At 41.9% G+C, this 15,891-nt stretch overlaps 1 protein-coding gene across 2 annotated transcripts in view; it reads left to right on the forward strand.

Annotated features, from left to right (window-relative positions):
- The first annotated feature begins 10,427 nt into the window (after positions 1 to 10,427).
- LOC106575199 (neuroligin-4, X-linked-like) overlaps positions 10,428 to 15,891 on the forward strand; it is a 73,161-nt gene continuing 67,697 nt past the window's right edge. For both annotated transcript variants that reach the window (XM_014151534.3, XM_014151535.3), the window contains exon 1: positions 10,428 to 10,802. The gene's annotated coding sequence lies outside the window, so the exon portion shown is untranslated. The remainder of the gene's footprint in view (positions 10,803 to 15,891) is intronic.

A 15,891-nucleotide genomic window follows, 5' to 3' on the forward strand; every position in this document is an offset into this window, starting at 1 on the left:
AACCATTCACTATGACTTCATCGTGAGGAAAAGCATGGGATCATTTTGAGCACAATTAAAATAAACATTTGATGATTATAACCTGAAGCATCATCATTTAAAGGACGGTCTCTTGAATTGTGATGACTCATTTGTCTATTCACTGTAACATAATAATACAAAAAGCATTGAATCATTTTGAGTATAATTCCAAATAAATGATGTGTTGATTATTTAATTGCGTTGTCAGATGTGTCCTTGGCTGTGGAAGACATTTCAGGAAGAAGGGGGAGGCAGCATCTGCCTGTTTGTCTTTTGTAATAACCCTACTTCATGGCTGTCAAATTCAGGACATGTTCCGTAATTGTTGACATATCCGCCTAGCAACTACTATAGTCCACGCGGGGATTTGTTTTACACCTGTGATCCAATGACTTATTTGCCCGTAGGGTTCTGAGTAAGTCTCACTGGAACACCTGAGCATGGGCAGTTCCAGGCACAGTTGAACCGAGTTCATGTAATATCAACAGACTTTTCACATAGTATACCTACATGTTACACTTTATAGACACAGAACAAGAAAGCTGATGGAACTTACTCAGTGGCACGCATGCACGCACACACACACACACACACACACACACACACACACACACACACACACACACACACACACACACACACACACACACACACACACACACACACACACACACACACACACACACACACACACACACAGAGGTGACTGTTCTAATCTCCACACACAATTTCCACCTTCAAATGAGGCCATCGTTGGCAGCGTCCCCATGGGTTGCACTGCCACCACAGTATTTCCAGATAGAGCCAATGACTGACCATTACTGAACGGGACAATGTATCTGGGGACACTATAGTCAGCCTCTCCTTATGATCCTGTGGCTAGAGCTGGATAGAGTAATCAGTAATGCCTGTGAAGGATTGGGACACACACACATGCAAGCACGCACACACACAAACAGATGTTGATATTGTGATTTATGCAATCACCAGTCTCGCTGTTTAGGCCCAGTTAAATGGTAGCTATTAGCCAGAGGCTGGTTCAATACCTAATTGATTCTCCCAACCATTGGTGTCTACAATGATCAATCAATCAGAACCATGTTAAGATGTTCTTGATTTATATCGCATGACTTCTACACTCTCCTGTTATAGCGATGTCTGTTTCCTTCTAAAAATGTCAATGAGGGAAGATTTGTTTTTCTCTAGAGATAACAAGAACTGGCTAATTCAGAAGCTTCATTATGGCATGAATGGTTCATTTCTGTCATTTCTGGTCTAGAAGTCACCAGAGCACCTCAGTCTGAACGCATCTTGATGGAAGTAGTGTACTTTACTACTGCTTCCCTCAACATAGGCTCCTGTAGCCTATAAAGAGAGCCTGGTAGAGTTGATGGACGGTCCAAGCTAAGGCCCCCTTCCTAGCACAGCAGAATGGAGACGTTGTATTGGCTAGGTTAGCTCAGGGGTCAAGGCCTCCCTCCCATCAAATGGTTAATATATCTGACACCCATTCAAATGTAGTTAAGTAGCTTTGTCAATATGTCACATTTTAAAAGAAGCTCATTTCAATAATGGAAGATAAACTATGAATCGTTTTTCTTACTTTATTTTTCCAAGATTGATTGTGAACGCACAAGACAGAACAACAACAACTTCAAAACAGGAGCCACTGTAACAAAGACACAGGGAGTCAGGAAGCAAGTGCAGTTGGAGGGTTTAAGAACAAGGAACGTGAAGCTATACAAAACAAGAGAAGCGTACTGGACATTAAAAATGAAACCAATACCGCCTGAAGACTGAGACTACTGAGGGCCGGTGGTTAGCAGACCGGCGACGATGAGCGGCGGAGCGGGAGTAGGCGTGATAACCACATCCAGATCCATGACTATACATTAAGGCTATAAACCGCTCTGACCCCCCTATTGCCCTCTTAGCAGAGGAAGTTGTAACCGCTTGGACAGGGAGAAGAGAAGCTGCAGGGTTAGAGAGGCGGCACACAGGTGTTGACGTGAGGGATGGAGCTAGCAATACATTCCAGATGGGCAGCAGGTGGTGACTGCATCGACCCGAACCGAAACCCATCAAGTCATTCCAAGAATATGTCCCATGGATCCAACACCCTGTTTATGGCTCATTCTGGATGCGTCCCAATTGGCACTACAATAGTACACTACTTTTTGAACAGGGCCCATAAGGGGATGAAGGGGCTCTGTTTAAAAGTAGTGCACTATGTAGGGAGAAGGGTGCCATTTGGGATTCAGCCTCTGTGATCTGTTGTCCCTTACTGATGTGTACTCTGCTGTACATCATAAAGGACACAAGCCAAGCTATCCTGTCCTTCTTTGATGCGTTTGGATGAATGATTTTTCTCCTACCTTGATCAGCTTCTGTGATCCTAGAGTAATATCCACAAACATACAGAAGACGACTCTCGTGTATAATATCTAACCTCAAGATGTCATATTACTGCAGACACTACATACAATACATTACATATAATGTACTCAACAACAGAAATACCCAGTACACTCCTCATGAAATATAGAAACAAATACACGCAAAGGCGTAAAAAATGATGTTTTTTTTGCACTCTGCATACAACTCTCAACATGTCCTGCAGCGTATCCTTTCCTCTCTTGTTTTATAAGAGGTATTCTGTGTCAGTGATCCTTCTGCATCTGTGCGCTCGTCCACACATTAACCTCAGGGGCTCAGCTCAGCCTTGTTTTATGCATGTCCTCTCTCGGCGCGGGCGGGCGAGGCGGATGGGCGCCATCCGGTAATGCTTTCACAACAGGAGGGAGAAGTGGGGCAGTGCTGATGCTGCGTGCCAGTTACATGGTGTGTGGAAAGCCATTGGTTGTGGATGGATGCTGCATGTCAGAGGGAGTGTTGCCCAAAGCAGAGCCTCTGAGCCTGAAGTGAGGGCTGGGCATTCTCTGCCTCTCTCTTTCACGGCCTGGATGGCTCTGAGTCAGTCATGGTCCAGTTATGGGCCAGTTATGGGTCAGTCATGGTCCAGTCATGGGCCAGTCATGGGTCAGTCATGGGTCAGTCATGGGTCAGTCATGGTCCAGTCATGGGTCAGTCATGGGCCAGTCATGAGTCAGTCATGGGTCAGTCATGGGCCAGTCATGGGTCAGTCATGTCCTCACGTCATGCACAGTATGAGAGCTAGAGAAAACAACAACAACAACCAAAATAACAACAACAACAACTTTAAGAGAAACCCAATGAATTCCCAGAGCTACACAACTACAGTTGCATTGTCCCAGACCCATGGAAGACCTTCTAAGAGGTTTCAGAGAATTTATGATGAATAAAAAACAAATGGAGAGAGCGGGAGAGAGAGAACTTCTGGGAAAAGTGTATGGGTTGGACCCTGTGCACCAGGTGCACCTTGGCTGGCCATGTTCACATTACCAAGCCATGTAGAAGAGCAGTGTGAGTTGAATCCTCAGCTACTGTAGTCCGTTAGCTGGTTGTTATGTTTTAGTTAACTGACCGTCATCAGTTCACTGATACACTAGGCTACTATTATGCTATAGCTTTGCTTTAAAGACCAGAACCCATGAGCCCGCTAGACCTCTACCTTAAAGAGGTTCACAGTTGAAGTCTTGAAGATGAATTGTGGGTGATATAACTGGTTTGGTGATGTCATACATGACCAACTATCTGCTCTTTTCAAAATGCATTTTATAAATAAAAAGTTGGTTCCCTGTGTGTTCGACTGCAGCAAAGAGAACTGCAGTTGAGTTTGTGCGACAGAGTATTAGACCAGGTCAGAATGTTCTGGTCAAACGAAGACATATGTAAAAGCACAGGTTGCGTGACAAAATCCCATATGTAGTGCACTACTTTTGAACAGAGCTCTATGGGTTTCCCTATAGGCCCTGACCAAAAGTAGTGCACTAAATAGGGAAAAGGGTGCCATTGAGACACAAACGCAGCCTATTACACAGGTCTCTGTGACAACACGTATAAAAAATGGGAGTGAGATGGACTCCTACATGAAGAGTATACAGTATGGGAATGCCTCAAACCTTACCATTAACAAGTTCACAGTGTGACTTTGAGTGAAATACATGACAAGAAGGGGTTGAGGGGTGACGGTTCGTTTTCATGGAGAGACTATTAGTCCCAATGCAAAAAAACACATGCTGGTGAAGGATTTCATGCTTGGTGCTCATATCTAAATATACTGTAGCTTCAGTCCCATATTTCATGATATTTCACTGTAAATTGACACAGTCATTGATTTAGCAGTAATTGTTTTATGTAATGTCTGTCTTTCATAATAGGTAATGGGTTTCTTCTCAATGACTGGAATAGTGTTGCCAAAACAGACAATTACGGCAGATGACAAATTGAAACCATGTATTTAACCATGTTTGGTGCTCATACTGTATTTTGGTTTGGCTTGGAAAAAATGTTAACTTTTAAAATGTCTAGCGCATTTCTCTGATGTGTATCGGTGTTCACAAATGTGAAATGAATGAATCAATGCATAAGTATAGCTGTTTTGCTACTTAATTCAGCAGCTGCAGCATTTTGACATCCCTAGATAGACACCAACAATAGGCTGCTCAAACAAATGAGCTTTCAGATTGCCCAAGGCAAATAAATACATAAAATACCCTTGTTTTTCATGGCAGTGGCAATCATAACATGTTTTGCATAAAGCCGAGGGTAAGTACATGAGCATTTCCAACAACAGTGTGTGTGTGCCCAGGCCGCAGCCTGTCAGGAAACACTCCATGTTGCCATGTTTGTCCCGCTGCCCCTCAATGATCTTGACATCGATGCTACTGATCCAAACTAACACACTTAAACAAACAAACTATAGGGCCGGTTTGCCAGAAACAGATTAAGCATAATCCTAGAGTAAAAAGCATTTTAAATGGCAAAAACCCGTGAAATATGCTTCTTGCTAGGCTTACTCTGGGTCTGAGAAACCGTTCCCTAAAACAGTGAAAGACAGGAACTCTGTGGATAAATGTTGAAAGAAGCCGTCATTCACCGAAGCCCACTATGTAAGACCCTCTCAGTTTTGCCTTTTTAGATCATAATGAATAAGACTATATTGACAGAGAAGACCTGATCCTAGATCAGCACACTGTTTTATGTGTACGGGCTCAGGTGTTCTGCAAAGACTCCTCATGATAGAACCTAAGGCCTCCTGTGCTTTCCACAATCCACACTCCACAGCCACCCAGGACAAGAGGTGACTTAGGGGCTTAGGTAAGAGAGCATCGCATGTTCTGTTAGGTAATCACCAACTGAAGTGTAAGGTACAAAGGTATAGCACAAACATTACTTTTAGAGGCCGGTTTACATTTTACACTACAGTAATGTTCGAAAAACAAAGTATGATACTATACAAAAATATATCTAGGCAGAAAGTTTGAAGGCCTACCCCTGTGACAACAGAAGTCATTGCTGCTAATGATTTACAATCTGTTCCCGAGTCCAGTCAATCATCATAAACCCCATTTAGGAGGGGATTTTGAATCCACTGGGAATCCAACAGTCCTCGTCATCTCATTCCCCTGATTAACAGAGTCCTTTATTGAGCATCCCAGGCCTTATTCACAGTCCAACCGTTGAAGGGGCCTCTCGTTGACAAATTAGCTAGGCTAAAGACTTCCTAATCAGCCTCAGAATGGAGGAATTTCACACTCCTCCCCACTGTGTTACAGATCATCATAATCTAGCTGAGGGCCATTTTACTGTAGACCAGACATACAGAGAACTTCATTAATTCACCACACCGGGATCCAGTATGTTACTGTAGCATCCAGATTCAGTCGAAGAAGAGGGTGTGACCGGAGATGATTTGTGGTGATCATAGCCAAGTTGATTGGGAAATGGTGAGTCAGTAGAGGTCATAGATGACCAGGAACCAACATGTACACTATAGTCAAGACATCATAGATGCGGCTAAAGGCGATCAGTGGTACAGTAAATGACGAGAGAGAATCCGGTAAGAAATACCTAACAGCGATAGTCAGAGGACTTTGACCGTTCTTCATTATTGTGATCGGGGGCTTTTGTTATGTTGGATATCTACCAAACCTATTTCTTTCTGAGTGTATAACAAACTGTTTCTGTCTATCGTGCTCACTTGCTGTGGCAGCCCCCATTTATGATTTTGATCAAAAGGTCTGGACTTTCCATGTACAGAGGTGGGGCTGGGGCAACCCCTATGGGCATAAAATCACTCCAAGTTCACGAGGCTCAGAGTCGTCTGGGCACCAAACTTTCCTCACTTTCCTCCAGCAATAGCTTTGTCTTGTAGAGTAAACAGACCACTGACATGCAGCGGCAGATACCAAACAGTTTCCAATGCCACTTAGCTCCTTACTGTATGTCTACCAGTGTGACCAATGACCTTTTGTGTTCCTGTTCATTTTAAAATGAAAATTACATGAATATTACATTATTACAGTAGTTTTAGCAACTCTTTCCTCCAGTAACTGTAGTGGTCTGGGTGTAGCTGGTGCAGAGGAGTCAGGCGCAGGACAGCAGAGATGAGTAAGACAAGTAACTTTACTCAAATATTCCAATAACATGTCGTAATACCGAGCCCACAATAACGGACCGAACATACATAAAACAATCACGCACAAAAACCATGGGGAAAACAGAGGGTTAAATAATGAACATGTAATTGGGGAATTGAAACCAGGTGTGTAAAACAAATGGAAAATGAAAAGTGGATCGGCGATGGCTAGAAGGCGGGTGACGTCGACCACCGAACACCGCCCGAACAAGGAGAGGGACCGACTTCGGCGGAAGTCGTGACAGTAACGTTTTTTAAAATAATTTGCATAACATTATAATCCGAAAGAAACCTGTAACTGTTGAAGGTGATCTTACTTTAAAGAATCCCCTTTAATTTATCTAGGCAGAGCGAGTTATTAAATAATGATTTAATCATGAATTAATTCCTATTTAACAGACACGTTAATATTCGTATAGCAACTCTGATTTGATATATTTACTAAGCCAAGTAGGTACCCAAACTAAAGACTGTAAGTGTCACGGTTGTCGTAGGATGAAGCGGACCAAAGTGCAGTGGGATTATCATTCCACATATTTTATTGAACTGTGAAACTATGCATACATACAAAATAAACTGAATAAACAAATAAACAACAAACCGTGACGAAGAGTTAACATACACTAACTCAAAAACAATCTCCCACAAACCCAGGTGGGAAAAACACCTACTTAAGTATGAGCTCCAATTAGAGACAACGATGACCAGCTGCCTCTAATTGGAGATCATCCCAAACAAAACCCAACATAGAAATACAAAAACTAGAACATAACAACATAGAAAATCTACACTAGAAAACCCCCCCTGTCACGCCCTGACCTACTCTACCATAGAGAATAACAGCTTTCTATGGTCAGGACGTGACAGTAAGAAATTCCTGTTTCATATAACTTAGACTGGTGTGCAGTGTGGTGTTCAATGCTCAACCCAAATGATACAGATGTTGGAAGTTTTTCCAAACATTATTGTGGAGACAGAATTGGGGTCTTTGTTTAATGTAAATCATTCCTCCAAAATAGGAAAAAGACAAAAGGAAAAAGTTTTTAAATGTACTCACAATGCGGTTGGCAATGCCGTTGGAAATGCTGGATTTCTCAGAGAAACTCAAACATCACAAATATTGTATGAGTGAATCTACGCTTTGTGGTTGATACAGTATATACCAGAGGCTGGTGGGAGGAGCTATTGGATGAGCTCATTATAATGGCTGGAATGAACTCTAGGGAGTCAAACACACTGTTTCCATTTGTTTGACGTGTTTGGTACCATTCCATTGATTCCATTCCAGCCATTACAATGAGCCCGTCCTCCTATAGCCCCTCCCACCAGCCTCCTCTGGGACACACCTAATAGATTCTGCCTTTTTACATTAACTTCAGGAAGAGGAAAAGCTATATTGAGATAAGAATAGTGCGTTCAAAATGTCAAGAGAGAGAATGGTTGTCTTCTACAGACTAGGCAAACTTTCCGTTTCACAGCAGTTAATTGGCTAAAAAGAGGACCAGAACACATCGAAATGTGTATGAATAAAAATAACAAAAATGAGAATGTCATCGTTAACATGTGATGAGAATGTTTGTATTTCTGACTAGAATGTTGGATGGTTCTGCGTGACACTTACCTTACATAGACTGTTCAGGCGTGTGTGTGTGTGTGTGTGTGTGTGTGTGTGTGTGTGTGTGTGTGTGTGTGTGTGTGTGTGTGTGTGTGTGTGTGTGTGTGTGTGTGTGTGTGTGTGTGTGTGTGTGTGTGTGTGTGTGTGTGTGTGTGTGTGTGTGTGTGTGTGTGTGGTCCTAGATTAGAATAATACATTCAGTGATGTTTTGTCACCTCTATGTTTTAAAACAATGGGTGCTCGGCAGTGGCTTTGAGATTAAAGGGATTGTTAGGGATTTTGGCAATGATGCCCTTTATCAACTTCTCCAGAATCAGATTAACTTTGTGTCCAGTATGAAGGAAGTTAGAGAGGTAGAACTATCCCTTTCATGCTAGCTGTTTCCAGTAATTGCGCTAATGCTAGTTGGCAACTTCCTTCAAACTGCACGCAGAGACATTCAAATGGTATCCACAAGTTAATCTGACTCTGAGGAAGTAGATTAAGGGCTTCAGTGCCAAAATCCCTAACAAAAATAGTGCAATATGTAGAGAATAGTGTGCCATTTAGGAAAACAACTATGTGATTCTGTCCACACTGGCCTCTGACTGACGACACCATGTTGTGGTGAGGTGTTGTAGTGATTATGAGGAATTTGGCAACCCAACCCTAAGGGAAATGGTAAACATGACTTGAAGGCAATTTATTAGCCTACTATAGTGACGTTTTCGTGCGTAGAAAGTTAAAATGTGTTGGCCTTAACAGACAAGCAAATAGCGCCGAGAGGTTATTTCAGCACCACGGACAGCGGTACAATTTGGATCCCGCGATCTAATGTTCAGCACCAAAGGACGTTGGACAGCGACCGTAAGGTGCTGCCAGAGGATCCCTAAACAGAAACACAGGAAGTCTTTGCCTTTCACAAAATCATTCAGCACAGGCTACATGCTAATACACCTTGGTGAATTAAAGACTGACTTATACAAAATGAATTTACATCTAGGCTACTTTGTAGGCTAATCTCTACATTAAATAGACAGAAATGTCAAATGATTTGACATAGGTTCGGTGAGCTAGTGAGGGTTTCCTTATTTTCGTCTCAATAAAGCTGGGTGAAGCAAGCATGGGCACCGCAGAGTGAACAGCGTGTGACCAAAGTTGGGGAAAGCTGAACTTTATACAAATACTCCGTGACATCGCGTTGCTATTGACCAATCGAAGCTCACTATAGTTTCCAGCCCCTAATGGATTGGCTGTTGATACCTAGCACTACCTAGCCTGCTTGCTAGCTTGCTAGCACCAACATGAGGGCAAAGCAAACTTGGTTATCAGAATTTACGTTAGGCTGCCGGAGGCGACCACATTCATCTATGCTGGAAACAGAACTCAGAGGGAGATCTCTTGGTCCCTTTAATCATGTCTGTCTATCGGCATGTGTGGGATAATGCATACTGTAGTTAACTTTTACATGTTTTCTCTGCAATGCAGGATAAAAATATGTATAGCGTTGGGCCAGTAACTGAAAGGTTGCTTGTTCGAAACTAGATAAAAAATCTGCCGATTCGCCCTTGAACAAGGCACTTAACCCTAATTGCTCTTCTAATTCGTTCTGGGTAAGAGCGTCTGTTAAATGACTAAAATGTAAATGTATGTTTCCATATAATTGTTTCTTTCGTTTTGGCACAGTTGGCTTCACTCTGCTGGTTGAAAATCCCAAAGAACTTTTTCACTTCGTGTTATTATTCAGTTGTTGATAGCTATAGGGCACGGTGTCTCAGCCAGTTTAAGGGCAGATTACCTCCATTTAAGCTTCATTAAATATATATGAAAACACTAACAGTTCAAATAAGATACGCCAGTGCTTGGCTACTGGATCGAAACTTTGCTTAAGCTGAATTCAATTTTGCTTAAGCTGAATTGGCTCGTTGTATAGCTGAAGAGTTTGTTAATAGATATTTGATACACGTTTCATTACAGGTACCTACATGGGTCGAACAGCCAGCCAGGGTGAATATGATCAGCAAAACAAAACTACAGTATGCCGTACTACACCTGCTACCCTCCTGTCCTTTCCTCACGGATGCCAAAACTGGTCCATACTGGCAGCTGGTTAACAGTGATGGAGAGAATGCGGCAATCCATTGGCTGCAGGCTTTGTACATTTCATTTAGTGTAGTCCAATAGCAACTGGAGCTAGAGAGAGGGAGAAAGTGAGAGAGTGAGAGAGAGAGAGAGAGAGAGAGAGCGAGAGGGGGGCGCCCGACTGAACAACCCTGGTCTTTCCATCCTTAATCTCTCGTCTTTGCTGTCCGATCTCTCCTCGCTTTCTCTCTATTACGGAAATTAGATGCAGCACAATTGACCGTGCTACTACAGTGACTTACTGAAATTACCTTATAGGCGACGTGTGTCATTAACACCCGGAAACCTCAATTTGTATTTTCTGCATAGAACCTGAAGCAGAGTTTGACTGTTTTTATCTGGACCCCACTGTCACGTTGGGATTTTCAGAGGAGCGCACACTGTGGAGTTTTATTTTTTCCCGTGTGGTGGTGTATATTTTATTATCACATCCCTTGAAGTCAGGACTACGAGCAAAATTCACACAGTGGGAATATCGCAAAGGTAAGTCTTGTTATTAGCCTACAAATAGTCAGTAAACCCATTTTCTCTTTCACACAGTTTAGTTTAATTTAGACCACCTATAATTTGTTTGTTTTCTGGCTGTTTTCTGGCGGCTTTCCGATTATATGGCTTGTCCGGACTCGCGCTGCAGACATTTTGAGAAGAGCTTGACTACCACAGGGAATTAATTTCTGTCATTTGCTTAAAGTGCGTGGCGCGCAACCTGTTTTTCAGAAATGTGTATGATCATTATTCAATGTAATAATGAAAACAAGCCATGTGTTGAACGAAATCGCCTGGCATTGCAAAGACGATTGAGCCATGCTCTACGCACTTTAAAGACGTGTTGAGGGGTTTCTTTGCTCAAAGCCAGAATGATCAAATTGTTGTTTATTCGCTTCTTATGTAAAGGGCCACAGCAACATGCGTTGGATTCGATAATGACAAATTGACCATGGAGAAAAACGCGCAAAAACGTATTATAGCCTAAGGGACATGCCATTCACAACTCTAATCGGCTGTGGCCACATTATTTCACACAAGCCCTTGGAAAGGGCTATCTGTGTTTGAACAGAGAGCAGCACCCATGATGTCCAGTGCTATTTAATCCCTGCAGATGACAAAGCGGCTCTTGGCAGCACTGCTATGGAGATGCCATAATTAATTTCATTTAAGTATATAGGCTGGCTATAAGTGCAACTGTAACCATACACTCACCACCAGTGTTGAAGGGCCAGGTCCACTGTCTGTCTGTCTGTCTGTCTGTCTGTCTGTCTGTCTGTCTGTCTGTCTGTCTGTCTGTCTGTCATCTATATTCCACATAATAGCAGGCTTTTAGAATGGGAGAGGAGCGTCTTGCAGTGAATGTGTGTTTGACCCACCATTAAGCATAGCTTGAACACCTCCGTATACCTATCAAAAGGTGTGAGGTGCATTGTAGACTGCAGATTCCCATCCAGGCTGAATCTGGCACCACATCACCAGAGTGAGTTCAGCGGAGAACCACAAGATGGTACTGTGGATATCTGGTAGATATTTGGGGACGAGACAAATTGGAAAAAATGCGTAGACTACTGTCTTGAACATTCACCTTAAATGAATCCTGCTATGTTCTGCTACCTTGAAAACTGTAAGCCCTTTTTTTAAAATCTTGGTTGCATTTTAAGATTTTTAAGATTTTTAGTCTTTGCGAAAGCAAGATATCATATTCTCATGTCTATGTAGGCTGTACCTCCAGTACGCAGGCGGACAAGCTAGAGAGAAGGCTGTCACTCTCCTATGAATGATTCTTCAAGCTGTCTTCATGTCTATTCCACCAACCCCTTGCCTTCCTCCAGATTATAAATAGGCGTGTGCTATTCGAATTGACACCGAGAATAATATTATAGACATTGTCAGAAATGTAACAGGGTTTAACTGTATTATTTGTAATGAATGAAAGGTCAACATTCTGGTCCCTAATAGGCCTGCGTGCATTTTGATTAGATGTGATGGTAGGCTGAAGGCTTTGGAGGGGCATCAGGTCTCAACCCAAATACTTATTGTAAATAATTGGTCTATATTGTCATAACACAATGTAAGTGTATTAATGCATTACAAAAGACGTTATAAAGCTTCATAGGTATGTACTTTATGGAAAGTGTTACCAAATAGGCTTACTTTTTACATGATTTGAACATTAGGCCTATTTCAAATTCACTTTACATATTTGGAGTGACACACTGTTATCATAGCTCTCCCAGTTGGTGACATCATTATAGGCCTATTTGAGTCAGTCAGTCAGGCCTACCCATCAGAAGAAAAAAAAAAAAAAATCACAATTGGAGACATTTTACCTCACTTGTGCAATTTTCCTCAAGAATAGGCCTATGGGTGACAGGCCTATAGACGACATTCTGGGTATAACATGGCATAAGTGTCAAAATAGAACACCTATCCAAATACACTGGACAGCATTTCAATTTGGAATCCAATAGTAGGCATAGCCATTCACTGTAAGACCGCATAAAACAACTGTATTATTATAATATACAATTATCAATCATTTAGCAAAACTTTTCTCCAAAGTGACTATTGTGCCTGCATACATTTTCATATGGGTGGCCCCAGTGGGAATCAAACCGACAATCCTGGCATTGCAAGTGCCATGATATACAAACTGAGCCACACAGGACCTACACTGTGTTAGCCTACTGAAGTAAAGTTCAATAGTTCAGCACTTTGTTACATGCGTCCCATACCATTTAGTAAATTGATATTTGGATGTTACTGGAATACACATTTTACCCATGTCTGCTGGCATGGTTACAGAGAGCAAGGTTATTACAGTATCACAACGTCATGAGCTATCCTTATCAAATCAATCCTGTTTTAAAAAAAAGAAGTATTTGCTCCGTCCAAGTTCAACATGAATTGTCAACAAAACTATCATTACAAATGGCGCACACACACATACTTTTTTCCAGCTCAGCGGTTGACAATATCTTCGTGTTCAGTACTGTCAACTTTGATAAATATCAATCCTTTATTGGTTGTCAAGGATCTCTGTTGGCCCTCTATCTCATTTTAGTGAGGGAGGAAGTCTGGCTTCCTTTCTATTGTTTACATTTACATTTAAGTCATTTAGCAGACGCTCTTATCCAGAGCATACATTTCATTAAAAAAGAAATTCTTCGTACTGGCCCCCCGTGGGAATCGAACCCACAACCCTGGCGTTGCAAACACCATGCGTTGCAAACACCATACTCTACCAACTGAGCTACAGGGAAGGCCCCTGTGTAGTGTTCATGACCATCTTTAAGAGGCCAATAAAAGATGTCCTGTATGTGCATCACGAGAAGGTCAAGTAAAGTTGATGTTGAGTTTTGTTTGGTTCGCATCCCAAATGGCACCCTATTCCCAATGGGCCCTGGTTAAAAGTAGTGCACTATATACGAAATAGGGTGCCATTTGGGACGTTGCTTAGTGATGTTTTATTTTTTGTCCGTTCAAGGACATTTTCTACCGACTACCTATTTCAGTGAGGAGATACAGCTCCCTGAACCACATGTTTTATAATAATTAAAATGCAAATGATGGATTCAGCCTTTATTGAAATTCAAAAGACTTATCTCTTGTAATCATACAGACAGTGAGAATAGTATGCCCCATCTCTCCATCTCTTTCATCTCTTCATAATCCATCTCCCTCTTTTTCTCCTCACTCTCTCTTTCTGGTGTGTTACTGGTAAGAAGGCAGACTGAATATGTATTGCGTTTATACAGGAACTGCTGAAATATATGAACATAGTCCATTCCACCTTATTATTTCCTCAATCAACATTAAACTGGACCATAATCTTGGATCACATTCTTTATCCTGTCTTTGTTTAGAATCTGGTTCTGTTTCTTACATTCAACTTTTACTTATTTATTGAATTATTCCATTTTTGATGTCAAACAGAATATACGAAGTCAACAATGGCAGTTAGGCATCCAATGTAATCCCCCTGGCAGTGTGAGTGTCATTCTCATGCTGTGTTACAAGAGTGGGAAAGTAATTCATCGACGTCACTGATTTGACAAGCAGACCACCATCGTCTCAGTCTCAACACCATCCGAGGGCATGCAGCGGAATGAGGCAAGAGAGGAGAGTCTCTTCTTCCTCCGAAATGAAATGAAATGACCTGCTGCATGCATAAGCCATCTGCTTCTGACACAAATGTCTGTGAGAGGCTTCTTAACCGGCCAGCGCTCCTATTCATGAGGCTTCACACGTAAGCTCCTTGGTGGAGTAAAGTACCCTAAGAGAAATAATCTACTCAGTAGACTGGAGTATATCCCCCCCCCCCTTGCTTGGCTACGATACTACTAACAGAATGCTGATAGATTGTATTGAAGTGTAGGAGGATCTAGGTAGGCTCGTTTTGTGAATGGGGTGCTCTGGTTTTATATGGATAACCATGAGGAAATGTTTCCTACACTGTGGAGTGATTCTCATATGAAAAAATACTCAAGCGTGAATACAGTTGCAGTCGGAAGTTTACATACACCTTAGCCAAATATATTTAAACTCAGTTTTTCACAATTCCTGACATTTAATCCTAGTAAAAAGTCCCTGTCTTTGGTCAGTTAGGATTACCACTTTATTTGAAGAATGTGAAATGTCAGAATAATAGTACAAAGAATGATATATTTCAGCTTTTATTTCTTTCATTACATTCCCAGTGGGTCAGAAGTGTACATACACTCAATTAGTATTTGGTAGCATTGCCTTTAAATTGTTTAACTTGGGTCAAACATTTTGGGTAGCCTTCCACAAGCTTCCCACAATAAGTTGGGTGTATTTTGGCCCATTCCTCCTTACAGAGCTGGTGTATCTGAGTCAGGTTTGTAGGCCTCCTTGCTCGCACATGCTTATTCAGTTCTGCCCACACATTTTCTATAGGATTGAGGTCAGGGCTTTGTCATGGCCACTCCAATACCTTGCCTTTGTTGTCCTTAAGCCATTTTGCAACAACTTTAGAAGTATGCTTTGGGTCATTATCCATTTGGAAGACCCATTTGCGACCAAGCTTTAACTTCCTGACTGATATCTTGAGATGTTGCTTCAATATATCCACATAATTTTCCTACCTCACGATGACATCTATTTTGTGAAGTGCACCAGTCCCTCCTGCAGCAAAGCAACCCCACAACATGATGCTGCCACCCCTGTACTTCATGGTTGGGATGGAGTTCTTCAGCTTTTTACTCCAAACATAACAATGGTCATTATGGCCAAACAGTTCTATTTTTGTTTCATCAGACCAGAAGACATTTCTCCAAAAAGTACAATATTTGTCACCATGTGCAGTTGCAAAACCGTAGTCTGGCTTTTTTATGGCGGTTTTGGAGCAGTGGCTTCTTCCTTGCTGAGCGGCCTTTCAGGTTATGTCGATATAGGACTTGTTTTACTGTGGATATAGATACTTTTGTACCTGTTTCCTCCAGCATCTTCACAAGTTCTTTTGCTGTTGTTCTTGGATTGATTTGCATTTTTCTCACCAAAGTACATTCATCTCTAGGAGACAGAACGCGTCTCCTTCCTGAGCGGTATGACGGCTGCGTGG

The sequence above is a fragment of the Salmo salar genome, chromosome 17 (genome assembly GCF_965601325.2).
Source record: "Salmo salar chromosome 17, fSalSal1, whole genome shotgun sequence".
Taxonomy (NCBI): Eukaryota; Metazoa; Chordata; class Actinopteri; order Salmoniformes; family Salmonidae; genus Salmo; species Salmo salar.